General features: G+C 37.8%; 1 protein-coding gene across 3 annotated transcripts in view; it reads right to left on the reverse strand.

Annotated features, from left to right (window-relative positions):
- col21a1 (collagen, type XXI, alpha 1) overlaps positions 1-1,182 on the reverse strand; it is a 50,300-nt gene extending 49,118 nt beyond the window's left edge. The window contains exon 1 of one of the 3 annotated variants that reach the window (XM_026939531.3): positions 972-1,176. The gene's annotated coding sequence lies outside the window, so the exon portion shown is untranslated. Of the gene's footprint in view, positions 1-971 lie in introns of all 3 variants that reach the window. The other 2 variants (XM_053232757.1, XM_053232758.1) reach the window with 2 other exon arrangements.
- Between the last annotated feature and the right edge of the window lie 7,756 nt (positions 1,183-8,938).

Below are 8,938 nucleotides of genomic sequence, written 5' to 3' on the forward strand. Positions count from 1 at the left end.
TCTGCTCTGTACAGGAAATTGTGTAATGAATGTGTTGACATGGAACAAAAATAATCAACTACTGTTAACCATTTTCAGCAAACGTTCCAAAATAAGAGGAAATAAACAGTTTAGTTCCTTAAGCAACAAGGAAGAGTTAAACCATTTTATGAGATCCCACTGATGTGATTTCAAATAATTAAAACCGTAAAGCCAAAATTACTGAAGACTGAGCCATTCTATCTATACAAGGGTTTTTACCTATACCCCACACCATGTAAAGCCCCAGTATTCTTTCCATGTTGGGGATCCCCCTTATGATTCCTACAGTTCATCCACATCCACATTGTTGTTCCTTTCATAACTCTATAAGAAGAACCTATCAAAGCATCTCATACAAGTAATACAGATCAGGTCTCTTCAGATTAAATAGAAAATAAATGCACAACATTTTAGACTTTTATCAGTGTTGTGCAGTGCCTGACAAAAACATTCAATTCCATTCATTCCTCATATGTATGCAGCAATGCCACAAACAAGGAACTGATGATGACTCCTAATGTCTTAAGTATGTTGCCACTGCAGAGACTGTCAGGCTATATGATAGGGTACTTCATTTTTGTTTTTCAACAAGCATTTCTATGTGTATGAACTGTAAATGTACTCATGAGAGGAGGTGACCCATCGTTAAACATAGAACACAACCATGAAATGAAAAACAGATCCAGCAAGAAATTTGATTCAACAAACTGCAAAAAAGCCTTTGTTACTTATTAGCTCAACAGTGGCCTCAGCCACAGAAAAAATAAGATCTAAAACAGCATCTCAGTCTGGTTGGCTTTCTCAGTTAAGCTTAACTGAGACTTTATTTAAACTTTTAAAACTTTAAAAGTTTAAATAATACAAATCCAAACAATTTCCAGCCCAATCAGCCATGCATTTATAACTAATGCTATCAGAGTAGTAATAGAGACAAAAGGGAAAGGGTTTACCAAATGTCAATATGTGCAGAGCTGGATTTCTGCTGAATGAAGTCCCTCTTACATCCTCATAGGTGTGCCATGGCCATGGTTTTGCAGAATACTAGACTGCAGAAGCTTTGGAAAGCTGTGGAGTCACAGATGTTGCTCCAGTGAATGTGCCTGCCCTCTCCATCCACTTTCCAACTCTCTCTCTCTCTCTCTCTCTCTCTCTCTCTCTCTCTCTCTCTCTCTCTGTGTGTCTCTTTCTATCTCTCTCACTCTTTCTGTCTCTATCTCTCTATCAGTCTCTCTGTCTGTCTCTCTTGCTCTCTATCTGTCTCTATCTATCTGTCTTTCTATGTCTTTTTCTGACTCTTTCTTTGCTCTCTCCCTCGCGCTTTGGAGAGCAGTCACTCTCAATTATCAAGGGGTAGAAACAGTTAGAGAATCAGATCAAGCAAGAGATAAATACAAACAACATATTTCCAGTATGTGGGGATTTGGAACCATCATGCCTGCAGAGGAATCAGTCTAAGCAGTTTTCTGGAATGAGGCATAAAATTAGAAAAGTGTTATGCATTTTTAAGCATTTAGAAACTAACTCATTTTACTGTTCCTCTGAATTTACTTAATTCCTCATAAAAGTGCTTCTTATTGTGCTAAGAGGAATTATCTGATTGGATGCCTGTGGTGCATTTCATGTGTAGCAGAATAGAATTCACAATCAATTTTCACTAATGATTTTGCATTAAATTTTGACATAATATACAGTGCATGACATTCAGCTTCAGTTGTGAATTTTCAGTGTATGAACATTTTAAGAGGCTTTTTTGAGGACATAGCAAATTATACTAAAAATCTTCTGAAGAATACAGTGGATATAAAAAAAAAATCTACACACACCTGTTAAAATGGCAGGGTTTTTGTGAAGTAAAAGGGTGACACCAAGATAAATCATGTCAGATCATTTATCCCCTTTAATGTGCCAATGCAAAATATACAAATAAAAAGAGAAACAATCAGAAACCTTTATAGGAACCTAAAAAAAAAGTAGCTTAAGTGTGCACACCCCTAAACTAATACTTTTGATTTTATTACACCACTCAGTCTTTTTGGGTAAGAGGCTAGGTCATTCAAAAACTCTGATCTTTTGGTTAAGCCATTTATTTGTTGATTTGGATGTATACTTTAGGTCATTGTCATGCTGAAAGCTGAAATTCCTTTTCATCTTCAGCTTACTAGCAGACACCTGAAGGTTTTACACTAAAATCGACTGTTATTTGTAGCTATTCATGATTCCCTGCACCTTGATAAAACCTGTAGTTCTGGCTGAAGAAAAGCAGCTCGAAAGCATGACGCTGCCACCACCATGCTTCACCATGGGTATGGTGTGCTTTTGGTGTGCTTTTTTTTTTTTTTTTTTTTTTTTTTTTTTTTTTGCACGCACCAAACATACCTTTTTTTTTTTTTGTATATAATTTTGTACATAATTTTTTCAATGATACAATTATTATACCTTTTGGAATTGGTCTCATCAGACCATAACACATTTTGCCACATGGTTTGTGGTGATTTAGTTGGACTTGGATGTTTTTTGTGAGAAGGGGCTTCAGTCTTGCCACCCTACCCCATAGTCCAGACGTGAAGAATACGAGAAATTGTTGTCACATGCAGAGAGGAATCAGTACTTGTCAGATATTACTGCAGCTCCTTTAATGTTGCCATAGGTCTCTTGGTAGCCTCCCTGGTAAGTTTTTGTCTTATCCTTTGGTGAATTTTGGAGGAACGTCCAGTTCTTGGTAGTGTCATTGTGGTGCTCCATTTTGTGGTGCTCCTGATCGATTCTTTGACAGCGAGACCCTGTACAGACTTTGTCAGCTCTTTGCAGACCATTCAGCAGTCAGATGAAACCAAGAAGATTTCAAGAAGATCCTACAGAAACAGCTGGTCTTTATTTGGGGTTAATCAGAATAATTTCATTGATGACAGCTGTATGAGATTGAATGTGATGTGGTTCATTCTGAACACAGCACATCTCCAATTATGAATAAAGTAGTTAATTGTGCAACAAGGTAATTGTAACTCTATTTTTCCTTAAAATGTTTCTGATCGTTTTTCACTTAATTTTTACACGTTGTAATTTCACATTGAGGGTGGAATAAGTTCTGCTTTTTCTTGGTTACTTTTTTTCATCACAAAAACTTACCATTTTAACTGGAGTGTGTAGACTTTCGACTTCACTGTAGACTTTTTATATCCATTGTATGTATGCAAATGTTTCAAAGCCACTGTATTATTCTTTGTTAATACTACTTGAAAGTATGGAGCAGTACAAGTTCCTGCATGTGGATTCTTGCATTCAGGAAAAATATTTAGAACCCTTCTGGGAGTTTAATTCTGTATTTCGAAATATTCTTCACTTTCTCTCACATATCAAAGCTTAAACCCACATGTTGAGATACTGGAACTGAGAAAATGTGCAGATCATCATGCACAACCTCAGCAGAGAATTTGCAGTATCCTGGAAAATTATCATGAGCCAAAGATTTCTTGGCAAACGTAACCCACACACTTCCTCAAACAGGGATCTTTGTGACCGCTTAACACTTAATCACTAATAAAATAAGGCAAAGAAGTTCTTTATTGTATATTCTTACAAACCTTCGTATTATAACTGATTGTATTTGACTGTATACCCGATTAATTAATATTAATCCTACAGTTATTAACTGTTTGTGCTAGCCTTATATAATCCTGTGCACATTATGTTTCTGTCACACACTGCTTGATTGAATAGACACGTGGGGGTAATAATCAGTCTACAGATGCTCCTTCTTTACCCACAGGGCCGGTGTCTTTATCTTTTCAAATCCTACCGAATTATCCCTCACATCCTCTGGAACATATCCTCCCTTGCATGCATATTTGCTCTCCTAGACCAAGCTATTCAAATGCTTAAGTGAAAGAACTTCTTCAGTTAATCTGCTTGACCTTATTCTGCTCCCAAAACCTGTCGCTGATTTCCAGATAGCTGTGTAGCTTCTATCCAGACTCTACCTGCTGATCCCAACTGAGCAGCTGCCACCTTGATGAATGTGTAATCAGTGGTTGGGGGATCTATGATTGATGCATTCAAAAGCAATGCCATGAAAACCAGAGAATCTGTTGTGGGTCTCACTGGATTTCTGGTAATTGAAATGTACAGCTGGGCTTTGTAAGGCTGCATATTCCATTTGGCCTGAAAGTCAACTGCTAAGTCATGACAGTAAGGTGAAGGTTACGCTTGTTTCCTGAATAGGAAAAAATAGCAGCGTGATGTGACAGAAAAATGATGAATTTTGGAGGGGTTGTGTAGTTTGGACTTCCTCAGGCCTACTATTATCAAGTCAGGAGACTGTGGAAAACATATGGCATGCCTAAAAAAACATGAAATGTTTTGAAATCAGAAACTTAATATGATGAACGTTTTTCCTTATTGAAGAAAGTAAACATTTATAGGATGAAAGTAGTAGCTAGGGTAAGTGAAACAAGCATTCATGCTGCACTGCATTAGTGTTTAATGCAGTGTGTACTGCCTGTATAAACATTAATCACATTTTCCTTCCTTTATAAAAGCAATATGTTGCTATTACAGGTTTGTTGACCTTTTAATCTGAAGTCCTTGATGCTTTGTAGGTTAAAAATGATTGTATAATAGCAAATCGAAGACATAATGGAGAGTGCCCTTCTTTCTATGTTTTGTTACAGTACCCTCATCCTGACACTTGGGTGCTTATATAACACCTCTTTGTTTTGTTAGGACCCTTTGCTTGTGCTGTAATGGATAAAAAAAAATTGCATACTAAATGTTAATGTACATGATCACTACTGTGGTAACCAAAAGAAGTGTGATGTGTTGCTGAAACATGTTTTGCTGACAGGGAGAGAAGGAGATCTGGAGGGATGGAGAGAAATTTATAAGAATTTCCATGGAAGAAATTGGTGAATCATTTTGAGAGGGAACACCGCACCGCCTCCTTGCTGTTTCTCAGATTGATAGGGGATCATGCAGAGGCACATAAGAACTCTAGGGGACTTTCCCTGAGCTCAGTGGAATTCATGTTTAGCAGAGCCTGATAAAACACTATTGTGCAGCAACACAAAATGACATAACAGTATTTCTTGTACAGTAGATTTAAGAAGTGTTTTGTAGTATCTCGGCCAGTTTCTTGCGTTCCATGTATTGATGAATGGCAGCACTTATGTTCTGTTCATATAGCAGCATGCTGTTTTATGGACAAACCCCTGTCCCTGTTGATTTCATTAATGGTAAAGGCTACCATGGAATATCTGATTATGGAACAGAGAAAAATTTCTAACTAAGGAGGATTTAAATGTATACAGATACAGAGTATTACACCCTGGATGGGAAGGCAGTCCATCGCAGGGCACCAGACATGCACACATTCACACAATTGCAATATTCTGGAAAATTATTGTGAGCCAAAGATTTCTTGGCAAAAGTACACTACACACTTCCTCAAATCAGGGATCTTTGTGACCACTTAACACATAATCACTAATAACATGAGGTAGAGTAGTTAATTACAGAAGATACTAAAACCAAAGTAGTTAATTACAGAGCATATTCTGTAAGTACATGCAGCTAGCTACTTAAAAAAATATTTAATCTCTTTCAGAAACCTCTTTATTCTGGTCAGAATTGTAGTGAATCCAGGGCCTATTGCAGGAACATGCCAGTCCATCGTAGGGCACCATAATGCAGACATTCACACTCATCTGCAATCTTAGCCATTCCAGCTATAGGCATGGTTTGGGAGGTGGGAGGAATCTGGAGGACCTGCAGGTAGCAACCCATGCGGGCACAGTGAGAACATGCACAGAAACTCTGCACAGACTGATACCTGAACTCAGAATCAAACCAGGGACCCTGGAGCTACTTACTTTTTTTTTATTATTATTTACTTACTTACCTACCTACCTACCCTCATTGATTGTGCTGCGAGTTTTATTCTCTGTTTACAGGCCTTACAGATAATTGAATCTGATTCTTTGTAGTAGTTATGGCCTGGCCCTGAATTTGGCTAGCTACAAGTTTTTCAGTTTCTTTAACAGGTTTGATATTTGGTGGTGGATTTTGTTGTCAGTGACAAATGTCAAAGACAGTGACCCCAGCAATACTGTTTTACCATGACACTGAACAAAGTGCACCATGAAAGCAACCATATAGTGACTGAAAGACAGGAGGGTAAATGTTTCATTGGCCTCGCTAGAGCCACTCAAACTCAACTTACCTCAACAGGGCAATCAATCCATAGTCACTGCAAAATTTAACCCTGTTTTTAACACGTCTGTGAGGTGGAATAGGCACGCATTCTTCTCATTAGATGGACAAATACCTCAAAAATACCTTATTTTTAGCTTTATTCAAGCAAAACTTTCTTCCAACAGGCATTAATTTGGGATGTACCCTTTTCTTTAAATCAGTTGTCTTAATATTTTTCAAAACTCCACCTCATGTAATTGTGGACACCTGCTTATCAAAATCATCTGTAATAAAGAACGGTTTAAATAACCTGGACAGACTTTGGCCAAGAAGGCTAGTACCTTCCATGTGCTTAAATTTAATCCATTTTCTCATGTTTACAGTTATAATCTTGCCTAGTCTTGTCCTATTTTGCCATTTCATGTATTTAGCTTCATCAAAAACATTGCAGTTTATTTTTATGATGCCTTTATTTTGTTCTTACTATTGTGCATAAATCCAAAGTTATTGGCTATGGAGCAGTCATCTAAGAGTGAATTTTACTCCTTCAGCAACAGCAACTTCAGAGCCTTCAATAGCAGCAGCAATATCTCCTCTTGACTTTGGCTAATCTTAAGAAGCAGCTGACCACCCTCATGTCTTCATATTTGCCCAAGGAGAGGAGGGCATGAATCTTTCTGCTGTTCCATTATTCCCATTAGGCAAAACCAGTGAAGTGAATAGTAGTAGTCCCATGTTGTGGTTTCCTGTTACTATTACCCCAAGGTAGGAAGGGAATCAAGTGACTCTGACTCTGCCAGTGAAAGAACAGAGTGGCTGAGTGCAAACTTCAGTTCCATATTAGCAGCAGGTAGAAAAGCATTCATTTACACTTTTTTTTTTTTTTTTTTTTTTTAAATCAAGCTTAGCCAAGAACTACAAACTGAGCTTATCTGTCAGGATGGACCAGCTAATCTCCTTCATTGTCTGGATCTAATTTGTGTATGATGGCTTTCATCGTCAGTCCCCTAGACCCCCCAAAAGCTCTCCAACTGGTCTCCCCAAGCCAAGGTAATTAGGACTTGCCTCACTCCAGAAGGGCGATAGAAGAGAATCGAAGTTATTCCTCTAGATAGACTGGAAATATTGTTGTTAAGGGAACGGCTCTTTCCTGGCAGGGATCTTATCTGACTGACATCAGTTTATAAATTTTAATGGTGACTTCTCTGCAAGAACAAACGTAAGGTCTGGTGTTCCACAAGGCTCTGTTGTAGGGCCACTCCTTTTTTTTCTTATACATGTTGGCACTGGTTGCAGTTATAAATAAGCACTGTATTAGCTTACACTGGTATGCTGTATGTACACATCTGTATGCATCGGCCAAACCAGATGATGGCCACCATCTTAAAGCTACATGCATAGGATAGACAGAGCAAGAGAATCTATAACAAATCAAACTGTAGGGAGAGTTGAATACAATACTCCGAAACCCAAATCTTGTCTCCTTCTGCATACCAGATCATGGAGGCCATGTGTAACCACATTTTCCATTGGTTCGGGCTTCCTGAAGATGCCTGATCATGGAATGTAATTTACCTAAAATATGTAGGGCATTTCTGGAACATCTGGGCACATATATAAGTCTCACCTTTATTTAAAAAAATTTTTAAAAAAAAGCCAACTGGAGAGCTGTAACCAGGAGTTCCACCTCACTTACTAGACTCCCTTGTACCAATGGATCTCCACTACACAAGTGCTGGCAGTAGATAAGTGGTTCAGATGAATTGCTGCTCAGTCCAATAAACTGATGGAAGGTAAAACAGAGCAAACCAATCACCACGGCAGGGAGGCAGCAGAAAACCAGCAGGAAAAGAGTGTGTGGCTATAGGCTTATGGCATCAGCCTTCGCGTTTTGTCGAAGAAACTCAGCCCTTGTTATGCTGGACCTTTCAAAAGCCAAAAATGCATCAATAAACTGGTGTATTACATAGCTTCTTCCTCTGTTCAAGATACCACCCTCATCCCATTTCTTCCCAAGCCTGTCATGGATCAGTCTTCCCTGATTACTGACACCTGTGTCTTATTGAATCAACTCCTCCAATATTAAGTTTTATTAAAGCTTCTTCAGTGGACAGGAAAGCTGGTGGAGGAGCAGCTTTAAAAATGTAGATATTCTGACAGCTTTATTGACAGACAGAACTTGTCTATGTCTATACATTTGACCTTTAGATTGACCATTGTTCAGGTTAGGCCACAGCTATCACATTACAGATATAACTTAATAAATTTGAGTTATACTGTGTTTTTTTTTTTTTTTTTTTTTTTTTTTCTTTTATATTATGGTTTTCAAATACCTTGCATTAAAAATGCAAATAAGTAGCTAAAAAGCTACTTCACATTTCCGTTTCCTTGGCATCATGGCTGAGAACACCAACTCACCAGATTCTTAAATTGCCTACTTTAACAAGTTTTAGGCTGCTCTTATAAATTTTTAAAAATTACATCTATCTGAATGGTGACTCAACATGTTGGTACGATATTGGTACTACTGAATGCAAGTGTTGTAAAGGGCCATTTAGTAATCAATATAATATAGTGATATAACTTTGAACAACCCAGTGTGATGCAACTTCCCCCAAGGCTTAATATGTTGCACCTTGCTTATTCATTCTATATACTATTTATTCCTATTAGGCCAAGGTTAACAACATAACAAAATTGTTTATCATAGCTCTTCTTAAATTAACAGGTC

This window comes from Pangasianodon hypophthalmus, chromosome 3, assembly GCF_027358585.1.
Source record: "Pangasianodon hypophthalmus isolate fPanHyp1 chromosome 3, fPanHyp1.pri, whole genome shotgun sequence".
NCBI lineage: Eukaryota > Metazoa > Chordata > Actinopteri > Siluriformes > Pangasiidae > Pangasianodon > Pangasianodon hypophthalmus.